The sequence below is a fragment of the Serinus canaria genome, chromosome 11 (genome assembly GCF_022539315.1).
Source record: "Serinus canaria isolate serCan28SL12 chromosome 11, serCan2020, whole genome shotgun sequence".
NCBI classification, from domain to species: domain Eukaryota; kingdom Metazoa; phylum Chordata; class Aves; order Passeriformes; family Fringillidae; genus Serinus; species Serinus canaria.
The window spans coordinates 17,360,560-17,378,330 of record NC_066325.1 but is presented as its reverse complement, the minus strand read 5'-3'; the positions used below and the strand labels follow the sequence as shown (position 1 = coordinate 17,378,330).

Here is a 17,771-nt window from a genome sequence, read left to right as displayed (position 1 = left end):
GAACTGGGCCTGGAGATCCCATCAATACATCTACACAGGGATCTGGGCCTGGAGATCCCATCAAATACATCTACACAGGGATCTGGGCCTGGAGATCCCATCAAACAGATCTCCACAAGGATCTGGGCCTGGAGACCCCATCAAACACATCTACACAGGGAACTGAGCCTGGAGATCCCATCAAACACATCTACACAGGGATCTGGGCCTGGAGATCCCATCAAACACATCTACACGGGGATCTGGGCCTGGAGATCCCATCAAACACATCTACACAGGGAACTGAGCCTGGAGATCCCATCAAACACATCTACACGAGGATCTGGGCCTGGAGATCCCATCAAACACATCTCCACAAGGATCTGGGCCTGGAGACCCCATCAAATACATCTACACAGGGATCTGGGCCTGGAGATCCCATCAAACACATCTACACAGGGATCTGGGCCTGGAGATCCCATCAAACACATCTACACAGGGAACTGAGCCTGGAGATCCCATCAAACACATCTACACGGGGAACTGAGCCTGGAGATCCCATCAAACACATCTACACAGGGATCTGGGCCTGGAGATCCCATCAAACACATCTACACAGGGAACTGAGCCTGGAGATCCCATCAAACACATCTACACTGGGAACTGAGCCTGGAGATCCCATCAAACACATCTACACAGGGAACTGAGCCTGGAGATCCCATCAAATACATCTCCACAGGGATCTGGGCCTGGAGATCCCATCAAACACATCTACAAGGGGAACTGGGCTTGGAGATCCCATCAAATACATCTACACAGGGAACTGAGCCTGGAGATCCCATCAAACACATCTACACAGGGATCTGGGCCTGGAGATCCCATCAAACACATCTACACAGGCAACTGAGCCTGGAGATCCCATCAAACACATCTACACAGGGATCTGGGCCTGGAGATCCCATCAAACACATCTACACAGGGATCTGGGCCTGGAGATCCCATCAAACACATCTACACAGGGAACTGAGCCTGGAGATCCCATCAAACAGATCTCCACAGGGATCTGGGCCTGGAGACCCCATCAAACACATCTCCACAGGGATCTGGGCCTGGAGACCCCATCAAACACATCTACACGGGGAACTGGAGCCTGGAGATCCCATCAAATACATCTACACAGGGAACTGAGCCTGGAGATCCCATCAAACACATCTACAGGGGGAACTGGGCCTGGAGATCCCATCAAACACATCTACACGGGGATCTGGGCCTGGAGATCCCATCAAACACATCTACACGGGGATCTGGGCCTGGAGATCCCATCAAACACATCTACACAGGGATCTGGGCCTGGAGATCCCATCAAACACATCTACACAGGGATCTGGGCCTGGAGATCCCATCAAACACATCTACACGGGGATCTGGGCCTGGCCTGGGCTGCTCCCAGAACCACAGACAGAAACATGCACATCAGCAAAACACACAAAGCAAATCTACAGCACAGGTTCCAGTGCTATCCTCTCTCCTGGCATAGGTATAAGCAGCAGCCAACCCAACAGAGCCAGCTCCAAAAAATCCCCGTGGAGCTGGAGGTTGGGAGAATGTATAAAGTCAGAGTTTATTCAGTGATAAATGCTCGTTCTTCTCCATGACTACTAAGAGTAAACTTTGTCTCTACCACTCATGCATCTTGCTGAATACCTAACACTGAATGAGTAACAAACAAACCAGCTTCTGTTGGCACAAACACACTTGTTATTCGATTTGCCTTTGAGTTTCCAGTGTTCGTGCAATGAATTTCCTGAGCCAGGCGTTAGGACAAATTCTTTCAGGGCTACACACCAGTGTGGTTATCCACAGCTCATCCACCAGGCACAGACACAAATCCAAATTCTGTATTTAAAGCCAGTAACAAGCTTAAAATAAACTAAAACTGCTGTATGTGACAGCTTTCAAAGTTTGCCTGTAGCCAGATGATCAATCTGTACCTAACAAATTGCACTGCTTTGTATAAAACACTGTTTGCAAGAGCATTTGCTTGAAATGCAGTTGTGGTCTGCAGACTGTAAACATATCATACTAGACAGCAAAAGTCTTCAAACTTCTTTTTCATATAATTATTTAAAATAAAAATGAGGAATAAAAAAAAGAAGCCCGAGCTTACTGACCATGTCAAAAAAGCCTTGGTGTTATATTTTGTGTTGTGTGGTGATGGTTTCTCTGGAAGAAAGATAAAAAAACCAGGCTTCTTGAAAATGTGAAAATTGGTTTCTGAAAATGTGAAAGTTCTTCTTCTAAGAAGAATCCAAAGGTATAAATAATAAAGAGTGAGGGGAATGACTGCCAGAGAGGCAGTGGGAGTGATTTTCTGGTGGAAATGGAAGATGCCCCTTATGGGATACCCATGTAGAGCCAGAAGGAATCAAGAGGGCTTTGCAGAGGTCAGCAATCTCCTTTAAGGACAGACTGGGTGGTTTTGTACAAGTTGAGCCTTTGATGGTGTGAAGGTGCTCAGTGAGTTCCATGCAGGTCACAGAGGCCAGGTGTGCACACCTGTGTGTTCAGGGCCCTCCTGATCCCCACAGGCTCTGACACGCTGAATTTCGGGAATGTATTTAGGCACTGAGATTAATCAAGGCCTAAATTAGTTTTTAATCAGATTCCCAGCTTTCATTACTCCATTTCTTAAATCTTGCCAAGGTCCCCATGTCCTTGTGACGGGGCAAAGCTCAGTGAGTGAACATTCCCCAGGGCCAGCCCTTATCAGGCACCCCTCCTGCCCAGCCTGGGGCCATTGGGGACACTGGCAGGCACTGCCCCATCTCCCAGCTGGACATGAAACCCAGCCCCTGCAGGGTTCTGCAGCTTCCTGCAGGCATGTGGGAGCTGAGCTGCTCCCCTCCCTGCTGCACAGCTGAAGTGGAGAAAAGCACAGTTGTTGGCACCACTGGGATGGCGTGACTGGAATTAATCTCTTGGGTTTATCTTGCTATTGACCTTATGATTCAAACCAGAGAAACTGCAGGGGATTATTCACAGGGATGTTCCAACAAGAGGAACAAGTTAGCTTTAGATGACAAGCATTTACATTTGCCCCATTAAATATGCAATTTCTGCTGGTTTATGCACAGGTCCATCTGATTTTTTTATTTTTCTCTTTTTTTTTGGCTGGCAATTCTCTCCAGTAGGTCCAGTGAGATGTTAAATCAGAAAAAAATCCTGGTCTGGACTATGAATCAAACCTCCCCAGGGTCCTGTGCATGGTGATGGCACCTGCATTTCTCTGGAGATTCTGCCCCTTTGGTCTGTCAGGGCCAAATCCAGGGCTTGCTCCTGATCACTGCTGGGACACAAATCCTGATGCAGAATTGCTGCACCTTTTAAGAAAACACTTCTCCCACTGACACACACTTTGGACACACAAACAATCAGGTGGAGCAGCTGATTTGTTTTTTCCAAGTAACAATTTCCTTATTAGATCAGGAGTTAGTTCAACATGGTTGCACACAAAATTAGCCCAGCACACGGCTCTAAAAATGTAGATATCTGGTGAAATATTGGGGGTTTTACTGCTCAGATGCTTGCAACAGCTCCATGTCCAACAGGTTCTGTGATGTGGCTGGGACTGTGGACAGTGACAGAAATCCAAACCCTTACTCAGTCTAGTGTGAGCTCCAAAACACAACCCAAGAATTGCTGAGTCACAGAGTTCAAACAACAAACAAAAAACCAACCAACCAACCAAACAATTTGGACCATCACTCCTATTTCTGATTTCAACTTAAATCTCCTCTAATAGCTGGGTCTGGGCTGCACCAGCTCCCACAGAAAACAAGTCCTGCATGATTCATGGTGTTACAGGGGAGGGGAAAATATGTTAGGAGGAACATTTAGTGCCCGTGTAACTCAACTGAGTAACACATTCAGAACAAGCAGTTACAATTAGCAGATGCTGTTGTTGCCAAGATGGAATCATTTCCTAACCAGATTTAATTAAAAGAGCAGTTGAGCTGCCTGGCACCCAGCTTTCCTGGCCTCAAAGCCTTTCCCCTGGACTTACATCCTAAACCAGCAGAGGGACAGCACCCATCACCCAGGGGATCCCCCTCGTGCAGCCCTCACCCATGCACTGCATCTCTCTCAAAGCTTCTAATTGCTGCTCTGGCACAGTAACACCTCCTGGAAAAAGCCTGCAAAAACCCCCAGCCTGCTGCTTTCTGGGGGAAATCGGGAATTTATCCTGCTCTGCAGCCCAGCCTGGGCGAGTCCTGTGAGAACACAACACAGGATGCTCCCACCTGGTCTGAGCTGGACCCAAACCACAGAGAATGGCTTTTGATCAGAGGCTAAATGCAAATTTTCTGTGATGTTGAAATCCCACCGAGGGGTTGAGAGGTTTTTTTCTGCCCTAACTCTCATTTCCTCAGGGGTTCTGCAGCCTGTTCCAGATCTCTCTGCAGCCCTGGCACCTACCAGCTCTCCTCCAGCTGTTTCTCCTCTGTGACTTTCACCAGTTCCTCTGGTACAGAAGCATTACATAAGATGGCCATGTTATTATCCCAGTAATAACCTTCCTTTAATTTCATAGGTTCTGTATTTTATTATTTCAGCCCACCATTAGAGCTCCTGAAGTTTGCTTTTCACCTGTCTTTGCATCCAGCCACTAACATTCATAACACAAAGCTACCAGGTTGGTTAAGCCACAAATTCATTGAGGGAGCAGTGTTTTATTTTAGGAGCAAATTGTAAAAGAATTCAGGGACTGCACTGCATATGCCATGCATTAATTATAGCACAACTATTTAAAACTTGCAATGGTCAACAATTTTATTTCAAACACACCCAAACAGAGTTGTGCAGTTATTTTGATCAATTAAGCACATCTACTGACAGAAATTACACTCAGCATGTCCCTGCTGGTTTTTTTTTCCCCATGAAAGATTTTCTCCCTCTTTTTTTGGTTCAGAAAATTATTTTAATACATTGCAGTAACCTATAAATAATGATGAAAACCTAAAAGGTCAAGGAGAGGAAGAAGTACAGCACATTCCCAGCTTTTACTTCTACAAGTAATAAATTATTGCCAAGTGTTGAATTTAAAACTGATAAAGGGCTGATATAAAAGTCATATTTCCTAAGTGCAGTCCAGTTTCTGCATGGTAAAATGAAGATATTCCAGCCCATTTTACTGAAAGGGTTGAATTCCTTCCTGTGAACTTTTTGTTTTGGTAGCAATGGGGCTTTCCCCCCTTCCCAAGTGCCAGCCATGGCACAAGACCCAGCAAAGCCCTGAGGAACAGGCTGCAGATCTGCTGGGCAGGCTCCAGTTCCTAATTTGCAATATTAGTGTGAAACCTAATGCTCTGGGTTACTTTGGCTTGTTCCTGGATGACTAAAATGATGCTCACAAGAAAAAGGTGAGAAGAACTGAGGTGTTTCCCCTCCTCCTGTGCTCCTGTCTTTATCATTTCACTTCTGACAGGAGACAGCTCTCAAAAAACCTATTTTCCCCAAAGTTTTGTGTTCCTGTAGCTCCCTTATGCTCCCAGAGGGGGAAGAGCCTGACCCAAAGCTCGTGCACAGTAAGAAAAATCTGCAACCAGAACAGCATCCCAGGAGCTCCCACAACCATCCAAGCCTGGATTAGCAGCACCAAGGAGCATTTTAGCAGATTATTCCAGCAGATTCAGCAAGGGGGATAAAAATCCAACTCAGATTTCATTATTTTCATACTCAATTCCTGCCATAACTGCTGCAGCTGGAAAAATCAAGCACTTCTCTAAAAGGGAAGGGCTGTAGAAGACCCTTCAGCTGTTTCTCCTCTGAAAGTTACAGCCTGTTATACCATCAATAATAAAACATAATCATCCTGAAACAACACTTCAGATTTTAATGAAAAGCTCTACTGCTTCATACCTGGAAAGTTTTGCTTTAAAAAGTCATTTAGGATTTAATATATTAGCACAGAACTTCAGACATGCATGTAATTAAGTCATAATGTCTTCCAAAATTTCTTTTTTTCGTTCCAGTTCTAATGTTCAGCCAGATATTAACCAGTCAGATGAGCCAACAGCTTTTGTTTCAGCTTCTTCAAAATAATTCCACAGTTTTCAAGAGGCTGCTCTCAGTAAGAACAAATGGACCAATACAGAATTTTCCTGCTGCCCGAAGCTCAAGCAGATGAGGAACAATGAATGTTGAACTCGAGGGCAGTGAAGGCTCTGTGAGAACCCAAGGATGTTTCACTTTATTTCACACAGACTGCAGGAGCATTTGCTGATGTTCCAGGCCCTCATCCCTCCCCAGGCAGTCAGGACACAAGTTAAATCCTTCCCTGATTCCATGGCTTCTCTTGTTTTCACCTGCCCACAGCAGGGATTGTTCCTTTGCTCTACAAAGTTAAAGAAATTTCTTATTAAAATTCATCACCTTAAAGGTAATATGTGAGAAATGCTAAAGATAATTGGGTTGCACTCGTGGATAAAGAATATTAATAAAATGAAGAAAGTGCTTTTATGTGCTTCAACCAACAGCTCTTGTACTGCCCTTTCAGTGTGTTGCACCCTCATTTAAGAAAATAGACATTAAAATTTTCTAATTAAAGTTTCATCTGCAAATCCCTGGTTTTGAACTATCTTCAGAGCAACAAAGCAGGTAACAATCCTAAGTTTATGCCTCAAGGATCTGATTTTCCAAATCATTTGTGTTTGCATTGGTGTGATGTTTTACTTTCACCTGACTGTCCCAAAGCTTCCTGAGCTCTCTTGTTCCACACCAAATTAGTCAGAGATCTCCTGCCTCTGAGAGACTTTGAGGAGAATTTCACAGAAATCAGCTCAGCTCAAAAACAACAAAGTCCAGGAAATGTCAAAGCTTCTGAGAGACAAAAAGCTACGAGCTCATGATGAAAGAAAAAACTCTTACACACTTCAGCAAAGATCCATGCACACATTCCTCAGCACAATTACTATGGTTTTTAGAGGATATTTTTAGGAAAGTGAGGGTGAAACAATACATTGAATCTGTAATTCCCAGCCAGATCCAAGGGTTCATACCTTGAATGAGGCTGGCAGGATTTAGAGCAGTCATTTCCAGAGCTGATCAAGAAAGAACTATCAGCTCATTAGGGTGTGAGTATGCATGCTTAAACAAATTAAACTCATTTCATGCTGATAAAAAGATAGCTGAGGAAAACTGAAGGTCAAAGAGATTTATCCCATAAGGGATTCAGAGTTTGAGAAATGTTCCAACAGAATTTAGAACTCCAGAAATTATGCATTTCTGAATAAAACTGTAACAAGGGTCCATTTCTTTGTGTTATTACACAAGTGGGATTAAAAAAGAAACCCAACCCAAAACATCAATAAAAACACACAGAAATGAATCTTCAGGGCAAGGATATTGAAGAGAACACTACATAGAAGAAAAAGAAGTTTCAAATTATCTCCCAAAAGAGCAAAAATATGTCAGTAGATAAATTTGCTGGGCTTTAATCCTATTTATTGAAATAACAGCAAATTAAAGGCCCATTTTTGCAGGTTCTGGGATAATTCCTGTGCTAAGTGCTTCCAGCTTTTTGAAACTCTACAGAGCTTCAATCACCCAGCACACTGAGATCTCTAAAAAGTGCAACTAAATATTATGATAAGGTAGTTAAATTTTATGCTTGACTATATTTCATTTTATCTGAGTAGCACAGATTCCAACAGATGATTCTCCCTGCCTGCCTCTGTCTCCGTGTGGGGCAGCAGAGACAGGAAGAGAAGCAGCCCAGATGTGGTGGAAGTGTGTCCTACTAAAATCCAGATGTTCAGTCCAGCTGAGCCCAGTGCAGCTGGAGGCTGTGAGCAGCCTGATGTGGCTGCTGTGTGTTCACTGCTGTCCTCAGCTGCTGCAGTGAGGTACAAAAATCACAAAGAAAACTCCATAAAATCAGGCCTGCTCTGGCTGGCCTGTCATTTCTTCCAAGGAAAGCTGGCACTGTGCAGGCTCCCAGGGGAAAGCAATCCTGGTGTGAGCAGTTCATTAACATAACAATCTATCCCTGCGTAAAAAACAAACTTAAACTGGTTTTGTACAGATAGAAAAATCTCTCACAAACAACTTTTCCTGCACATGCACACCAGGGGTTTGAGTGACCAATCCAGAATAACAATTTGTTACTGATCAATAAATTAATTGGCAAGAAAGCTCCTGACCAATTGGAGCCCCACACCAGGGCTGTAAAACTGGATAAAAAGGAGTTTTGTGAATAAAGAATGGGCTTTTTCCACCATGAAGGAAACGGAGTCTGTGGGATTTATTCCCATACTCATCCTCCCCTGAGGGATTCGGAAATGTAGAAAACATCAATCAGGGAGCTGAATCAAGATCTTTCTTTAAGCACCAAGATCAACTCTCCAGGCTCACAAGTTTTGTTAGGCTGAGAGTCCTGCAAGCTGTTCACAAGATTTGCAAACCCAGGCACGACCTCAAGCCTTTGAATTCCATTTTTATCTTGTAGTGTAATTTTACAGACTGCATATATCCAATGATTACACAGAACAAGTGACTGAATATACTGACTGCATATATCCAGTGATTACACAGAACAATCTCAAACTCTTCCATTTCCAAAAGGGAGGGAATTTCATCAGGTTTTCCAGGATTGATTCTGGTGGGAAAGAGGAATTAAAAATCCCATGGAATTCTTGATTTGTTCTGTTTCCAACAAAGAGAAAAAAGGTCCACCAGCAGCAAAGAGCATCCCAGCCTGTAAACCATTAGGCAATGGTTGTGTCCCTGTGTATGAGGCAATATATTCCATTTATAACTACAAGGAGGTGCTGAACCTGCTCCTCAAGGGCACGTTCAGTCTGAGAGAGAAATTGGCACAGACAGAGCTGTTTGCTGGCTCAGCTCTGGCTAAAAAGCACCACTGAGGACTGCCAGTATTTATGTGATCCTCCTGTTTTATTCAGAGAGCAGGAAAACACAGCCAAAAAGCCCTGGACCAGCACCCTGAACAAGGCAGGTACAGCACTCATTTCTCATAACTGATTTTCTGCTGAATAATCAAGCTTATAATAGTTTGGGAAGCTTTCTTCCAGTTCTCCCCTCCTGTAACCTCCTCTCACCTGAGCTTTGCTCTGCATGGTCCCCAGGAGAAGCCAGAACAAATCTCTGAGCTCCTTTGCACGACAGAGTAGCAGAAGCCACAGAAGCCTGAGCACATTTCCAAGCTCAGCAGAGCACTGCACTCATTCCTACCTAGAGCCATCGTTCACCAGGCTGAGATTTTACAGCTGCTGAGGCTCTGAGAGCTGTGAAATGAACAATAAAAGACTTTGGGTAGCTTAGCATGAAGGCAAGATTGCAAATTAATGTTAAATTTTATTCAGGTTTATCCAGAGGCCAGGAATGGATCCTGCTGTTAAGGGACAAAAGAAAAAAATGTTTAAAATTTGACTCACAGGGACCTACAAGGAGTCCAGCTCTGAAGTGAATGGGGATCAATCCCACCCCCTTGGATCAGTATCATCACCCAGAGAACAAACTGAGGGAAATGCAGAGCCAGGTGTGTTTATTCCATTTATCACCCACAGAACACCAGCTGCCTGCAGTGTTTGCCCTCAGCTGCACCTGGAGGGGTTCATCCCCAGATGGCTGCTGGAGTTGAGGGCTAAAACTCACCACCCAAAGCATGATTTACCCCAAGACATCTCCTGCTCCAGCTCCCACCCAGGTGGCATCAGGCACATTCAGAGCCCAGGGCTCCTGTTGGAACAAAAGCTGTAAATAGGATAGGAAGGGACAGGGATGGTGTTCAGCTCCCAAGGTAAGGATTTGGGGCAGCTCTCAGCACCCTGGACCTCAGGCCTGATTTTCCTCCCCATTCAGATCATTCAAGCCTGATTAATTAAAGCCTTTTTGTGTCTCAGGGCAGAGATAACTTGTGTGCAATGTTTTCTTGCAGCACTCAGAAGAAATACCTGAAACAAATAACACTGGTTCTGACTTTAAAGATTGAGACAGAACACCCAGCTCATTTCCTCCAGCCTGAATTCTCCAGAGAAAATATGATTTTTTTTGCCCTTCTGCCAGCAGCACAGCAACCCCAGGTGTCAGAATTCCCCATGAAGGCCAAACTGTCCCTAATAATTTATAATAATTCTGGCTGTCCCCACCCCGAGCCTGATTAATTAACTCAGAGATGTCTCTTCTCTTGTTGGGGATCTCTGTAAAGGAACCAAAAGGCAGAAGGAAAAGGGAAAAGCTTCAGCTGGCACTCATCCAAAGCTCTATATTTATGTGAAGATAATCTCCTCAGGGAGGAAAAATGGCCCAGTAAATTCCCCAGGACACAGCCCAGCAGCAGAATGCTGTGCTTGGGGTGTTTTGCCCCTGTTTAGAAGAGTCAGGGTTTGTCACACACTTTGTCCTGTTCCCTTTCACACTTGAGAGGCATCAATTGCAGAGAAGCTCTGGCCCAGGCTCCTTCACAAAGGATTCACTCTGACAGCAGCAGACACACTTGGTTATGGATGTGTGCCATTCCAGGGTGGAAGCTCCAGCTCAGAGCTGAAAAGCTGCCTGGCAGCTCCTGGTGGAACAAATTGCCTCTCTTTTCATGGATGGGAACAAGTGGACCAAATTACAGAAGTATTAAAAATCAGTCAAGTATTTCATCATCTACAAATGCAAACACAATGTGTGCAAGCTGAGAGAAAGGCAAACAAATTACTCCTGAAAAGGTGGGCAGGGAGGAGGAACAGAGTGAATTGATCTTTAGACCTCAGCCTTTCCTCTGCAGATAAATCTGGGCTGAAATTAAACCAGATTAAAAACCTAACCACAAAGCCAAAGGAGAATTCAAGTCAGTCATGTCAGAGCAAACACGATTTTGGTCATCACCCCAACCTGGCCTGTAGATTTTTGTTTCACATTTCTGCTGAAGTGACAGAGTCAAAGTCTGACCTGGGCTCACTCTTACTCAGATTTTCCCCTGGCTGTGTCACCTGTAGATGGGATGGTGGCTGCTCACAGGAGCTGCCAGGCCATGCAGAGGGTGAAGAAGGCAGGGTGATTGATTTTCTTTTCTCAAAACATATTTCCTCATATCATCAGAAAACATTAATGACATTCTGCAGACATTTTTCAATCTATATTTTTTTTTTCTTTTTACAAAACAGACATTTTCTTCCAAGTACAACAAATGTTGATTTATGTGAAGTGAGATCAGAACTTTATATATAAAGACCTTTCTAGATAAAGACCTCCTTTCTATATAAAGACCTCCTAAAATTAACAGCTTTTCTTTTCTTACTTGTTTAGTGATGAAGTGGAAGGGTGGACCTTTGGTCTGCTCTAAGAGAATATAAAATAAAACACAGTAAGAGCTGGCCATCTATGAGAAAGATGCCTGAAAAAAATAACTGGAATATATAATTAGAGTATTTACTGGGAAAAAAAAAAGGAAAAACCTCTTTACTTTTTTTTTTTTTTTTTTTTTTGGTGTAAAAGCAGAAAGTTTAGCTCCAGCTTTTAGCTGGCAGCTAAAAGTAAAACACCAATTGTTCCTTAGGCTGAATTATCACTACATGTTTCATAAGGATTAAGTGGTGTGTTGTTATTAGAGTAGTCAGTGGTTCAGGATGCCAGGAGATTGGAAGATTAAACAAAAGCTAATCTCTAGGAAAGTAGGACGAGATGCTTTGTTTCTTTTTCAGGAAAAAGGATTCCCAAAGCTGGCTTGGTAATGTGACTTTATTTTCACAGCAATAACTTTCCTAACAGACTCCAAATCACAAGGTAGATCTGTTTAATTGTACTGCAAAATTCGAATTTCTGTGCATGTTCCATTTCAAAGCCAAAGGTATCAACAGCACCATTGCCAGGGTGTTTTGGCCAAAATGCACCTGCTTATATTTGGTAGATGGGGCTGAGAGTCCTTCCACACACAGCACATCTCAAAAACCACAGAGTCAGAAAGTTTTACTGACATTCCCTGTGGGATCTGCAGGAATTGCTGGGAAATCCAAGGAAATGGCAATTCTAGCCCCAGCTGATGGAAACCAGCCTAGCCCCACTGAAATAAATCAAACCAAGCTTAGATTGGGTGAAAACCTCCTGGAATGAGCTGTGTGAGGGGGCTCTGTGCTGCTCCCTTTGAGGGGACAAGAACTGTGACAAAACCACACCTCATTTTTAACAGGCGACAACCCCAACCCCACTGAAATGATGAAATGATGGAACAGGAATGATTTCCATCCCAGCAGCTGCCCTCATTCTGTGGTTCAGGTCTGCTTCTCTGCCTGCTCAGTCATTTGAATTTGCATTAAATTATCAATTAGTTTGACACCGATTCTGTTGTATTTTGTATTTTTGAGCTCACCCTTCACTGGAATAAAGGAGCTGAAGAATTGACTATTGCTGTCAGGGCTTCTGGAGTGATGTAACAAAGTGTTTTGATAACTAAACACCCATCAAGAGTTAGAGTTATGGTGGCAATTCTTAGTCTTCCTGAGACAGCTGGAAATTGGAAGAAGCAGAATCTGGAGAATTTTATGATCCTTTTAGTGAACATAAATTAGATATGAAAAATAATTTTCTGCATACTGATCTACAGTTACTTGAAAATTCAGGCTTGAGAATAGGGATAATTCTTCCAGAGGCAGACTGATTGTTTTTCTGGAATCAGCTTGGTTCCCATTCCATTACAGCTCCATGGTGGGCACATTCCTACCCTGAAAGCACTGAGGATTTCTAATGCACTTTTGTCTCCCCACACAGTTAAATGCCAAAAGAAGTTTTTCTGTTTGCAGGAACTGGTTGGGACGTGAAAACACTCCCAGGAGGACAGCAATCCATCAGGAGTGCCCAGCAGGGCCTGGAGAAGGAAATATCACAGACAAAAATCAGTGGCACATCCTTCCAGCAAAACCCAAACTCAGTCTGACACAACTGGAGGCTTTTGGAGTAGATCTGTCTTTCCTGTCCTTCCAGCTGCTGGAAAATTTGGGTCTTATTCACCAGCCTTGAGAGATAACAACAACAATGTCAGTAATAATAACAATAGTAACAACAACTGTAATATTAATAATAATATTATTATTATTATTATTATTATTATTATTATTATTATTATTATTATTATTATTATTATTATTATTATAATATTTATTCAGCTTTTTGCCCCAGCCTTTAGAGATAATAATAATAACAATAGTAATAATAACAGTAGTAATAATAACAACAATAATATTAATTATTATTAAAAAATTAAATTGAAAATCAGCGGCACATCCCTCCACCCAACCCCAAACTCAGTCTGACACAACTGGAAGCTTTTGGAGTAGATCTGACTATAAAAAAGATAAAACAAAAGCCAACAACATGCCCTATAACTCAGTTATTTGGGCCCCAAATTGTTGCTGTTTCCATTAATCCCTGGTGATTTTGGGATTTAAAAGCCTGGACTACAGTTTGTGAGTGTTACTCAGGATGAGGGGCATTAATAAGGCTCAGTCTGAAAGGGCGTGAGAAGTCAAAAAGGCTGAATTTTATTCTTTTGCCTCTGTCAGAGGTGCCAAGAACAGGGTGATTCTGCACTCCCTCTACCAAATGGACACAGGAGGAATTTCAGCTCTCCCCTTGTGAATGATTGATTACTCTCCCTGGTTTCTAATTTTTTCCTGAGTAAATATTTCAAGTCCTGGTCTTGATGTGGTAAAATAAATCATGATATAATTATACCTCGCCAGAAAAAAAGAGCATGGATTTATTACTTCTGATAAGCAGCCTTGTAACAAGAGAAACCTGAGCCAGACAAACAAATTTACAGTTTCTAGGCATGCATTTCATTCCAGATTAAAATGGCTAAAGCCAGAATTCAAACCTGATCTACCTGATTCTGGGAGATTAGCAGGTTTATCTGGCACAGGATCCTGGAGCAGGATTGTTCCTTTGGAAGGCAGCTGCTTTCAGCCTGTCAAATACATCCAGCCCAGCACTGAAGCAGCAAATCCTCTGCCAGTGGTTAGAAATTGCTTTATTTTACATACAATTTGTAGAGTTTGGAACTCAAGGCACTGGATTTGTGTTGTGAGCTGCCTGGTTTCTGGCTGCCAAGCTGGAAACCTCCCTGCAGAGGGTGCAAACCAGGGGCTGAGGTTCTTCCAGAGCAAGATTGCCACCACAGGTTGGACACAGAAGGGAAAACCATGGAATGGCTCGTGATCATTCTGTGTGTTTGGAGTGGGGAGTGGAATTTCCCTGGCATCCCATCCCTGTGGAGCTCCAGCTTTCTCTCCTCTCCTTGGGCACATCCAGTGCACAAAGAGGAGCTGGCCTCAGTCAGCTGCAGAAGCAAAAAATTGCAATTTGGAATGGCTGATTTTTCCCAAGCAGAAGCATGAAGGCTTGGTCCTGAATTCATCCTCAGATTCAAGAGGCAGACAACACTTATCATGGACACTTTCCTGTCCACCCAGCTGCTGGAAAATTTGGGTCTTATTCACCAGCCTTGAGAGATAACAACAACAACATCAATGATAATAACAATAGTAATAATAACAAAAACAATAGTTGTTATTATCATTACTACTACTACTGCTACTACTATTATTACAATAAAAAAAAAAAATTCACTTTTTTGCCCCCTCACCCAGCCAGAACAAGAGCAGCCATGACCCAGACCCACTAAATGTCCCAGCCCTGTGAATTTGCTGTGATAAATGGGAGATTTCAGTGGATCCCTAATGATTTCTGTCCAGGAGAGTGTAAAAGGCAGATTCCTGGCAGACTGGAATCACAAATCTCTGGCTATTTCAGTGCCAATGCTCTGCTTTGCCTGGCTGAGCTGCACAGTGTCCAGGCTGGCCCTGCATTTCTGCTCCCCAGCACATTTTTAACCAGCAGCTCCTGATCTGGGAGAATCCTTGGGGAATATCAGAAAGCAAAGGGAGCTGCAGCTTTGGGGGGGCTCCATGCTCTGGACAGCAGGCAGTCCCTCAAGGTGGATTATTTTCAGCCTTCCAGTCTTTTAAATTATTTTCTCTTTTGAGAAGTTCTGAATTATACAGCAGTGTCTTTTTTAGCAATGGAAAAACTCACTTTAACCACTCTGCTGCCAAATCTCATTGCAGGTGCAGCTTTCAGGAATGAAAGGGTCTGGAATTACTTGAAACTCCTCAGGAGACACTTTGGGCAAAGCTGTTGGAAACATCAGATCCCAACCTGAGCCACAGACTCTGAACAATAGACTGTGCTAAGGAGATATGGAAAAGAGACTTAATTTCAAATTACCTCATTTAAAAAGCCACTTCCCATAATCACCAGACTAATCCTTCAGGGACTCAGCTCAGTTAAATCATGTCATCCACCTAGTGTGGCTCCTGCTGTAATTTATTCCCTGCTCATTTTGAAGGGATCATTAGCTCAGCTCTGGGAGGTTTTTACTAACTGCTCTTGATGCTTCCAGAGGGGAAGGGATGGGAAAAATCAGGGCTATGCAGGTATGAAATAAAGTGTTTGACCCAATCCAGATTTGTGGAGTAAACACTCCAGAGTTTTGGCTCAGGTTGCATCCAGTTTGAAAATGCACAAACTTACAAAGAACCTTTCACAAAAATAGAGGGGAAAGAAGAAAACCCCCAACCCCTCTCATTTTGAATGCACCTAATTATAAAGATCCCTCCATGTGCTGGGGGACTGAAATTTATTCACAGTGGGTTGAAAACACAGCCCAAGGAGGGCAGTGATGGTGAAGAGCTTCATGAGACACCCTTGCTCAGAGAGTTCCTCTCTGAAAAATTCCTGCTCATCCCAGGCTTTTAAAACCCTGATCCTCTCTGAAACTGGTGGCTGGCTTCCATATTCAAATGATTCCCCAAATATCAATTCAATTCTTTTCTGTTTGCCTCAAATCTTCCTGTTTTGACCAAACCTGCCAATTTCAATGATTGGCATCCCCTAAAGCACAAAGAGAATTACTCTGGTGATGGCCAGGCTGCTGCAGCTCTGAATTTCCAGGCTGTTATCACTCACTGTGGGTACATAATTAGTTAATTAAACTTTCTATACAATTTATCTACACAAATGTAAAGCCAAAATGCTGATTGCCCTGTGAATGGCTTCAAACTCAACTTAGCATTAAATAGAAAACAAAGGTAAATGACACAGCATCTGAATGGCCAGTGGTGCTAAGAAAGAAAAGTTTACTGTGTGGAAAAGGAATTTTAGAAGGAGATCTTGTCTTAGAAAGCCACTGACTCTTCTAAACAGATTTGGTACAAGCCACTGCTAAGCAATTTAGTTTTGTAGAAAAGCCACAGTGAATTGCAAGGGTTCATGTAAAGGTCAATGGAAGATTAAAATAATGAAATTTTGACCCCACAAGACATTTTAAACCATATGATTGGGATAAGGCAATCCCATTATCTGGTTCAAAATCTGATCTTACTGAGGAAAGCAGCTGAAAACATTTCAGGGGGTGGATCAGATGCTGTCAGAAAAGACCTCAGTGGCTGTGGTGAAAAGTCCAGAGGGCAGAAATCCATCCCTTGGGCTTTGCAACAAGTCAAAATAAAATCCTGAGGGGGACACTGAGACTCCTGTGTGCATGGAAGGATGGGAAAGAGATGGAGATCCCTAATGAATCCCATAATGACTTCCTGAGAAGCTGACATCCTATAAAAGCACTGGGACCCACGAGGAGGAGGATGTTCAGCAGCAAGCAGCAGCAAAAGCCTGCAGGATAAATAATAAATGCCACATCCTACAAGCAATCAGACATTCAGAAGTCTCTTTTTCCCTTGTGGGAGCCATTAAAATCATCAAAAATTCCAAATGGCCTTGGCCAAAGAGAATCTTGCAGCCGTGTCTGCCACAGAGACCAGTCCTGCTGACTGGGGAGGGTTCCAAGGTGGGACACAGAGGTTTTCCTGCCAGGATCAGTTTTCTGGAACACTCATGACCAAAAAGCTTCATGGTGGATGACTCTGAGGCCCAGAATACTCAGCACACTTTTTCCTATGAGTGAAGACTCCTTCTGCAAGGAGTCCCATTAAAAAGAAAATCCTTGTCCCAACCTGATGACTTTTTTCCATGGAAATCACTTTTAATAATAAAAAAAAGAGTTTTTATGGCAAAAGGTTTCTGGTTCACAGCCCAAGCAACTCAAATGCTAGAGGAAAAGGACTTCTCCACAAATCCATCTCAATGTTTGGGAGAGAAAACAGAGCTGTGGGTACTCAGGAAAGGGAATTTCATGACAAACCCCAGAACTGTTTCTGCTCTCTTGAAAGAGACACTCTGGGACATCAGCCCATCCTTCCTGCTTTCCCTGCTCTGTCAGCCCAGCCCCACCAAGGACTTCCACTCAGCTCTGCACTGCACACCAGGCTCAGCCCCCTCACTCCACACTGCACAGAATATCTTCCTTTCCAGAGCACAAATCTTCCTTTCCAGTGCACAGCTCTTCCTTTCCAGAGCACAGTTCTTCCTTTAGTGCACAGCTCTTCCTTTCCAGTGCACAGCTCTTCCTTTAGAGCACAGCTCTTCCTTTCCAGAGCACAGCTCTTCCTTTCCAGTGCACAGCTCTTCCTTTAGTGCACAGCTCTTCCTTTAGTGCACAGCTCTTCCTTTAGAGCACAGCTCTTCCTTTAGTGCACAGCTCTTCCTTTAGTGCACAGCTCTTCCTTTAGTGCACAGCTCTTCCTTTAGTGCACAGCTCTTCCTTTAGAGCACAGCTCTTCCTTTCCAGCGCACAGCTCTTCCTTTAGTGCACAGCTCTTCCTTTAGAGCACAGC

General features: G+C 43.4%; 1 protein-coding gene across 1 annotated transcript in view; it reads left to right on the top strand.

The window, feature by feature from the left end:
* SDR42E1 (short chain dehydrogenase/reductase family 42E, member 1) overlaps positions 1-17,771 on the top strand; it is a 1,031,186-nt gene that overhangs the window by 130,842 nt on the left and 882,573 nt on the right. The gene's annotated exons all lie outside the window — the stretch shown is intronic.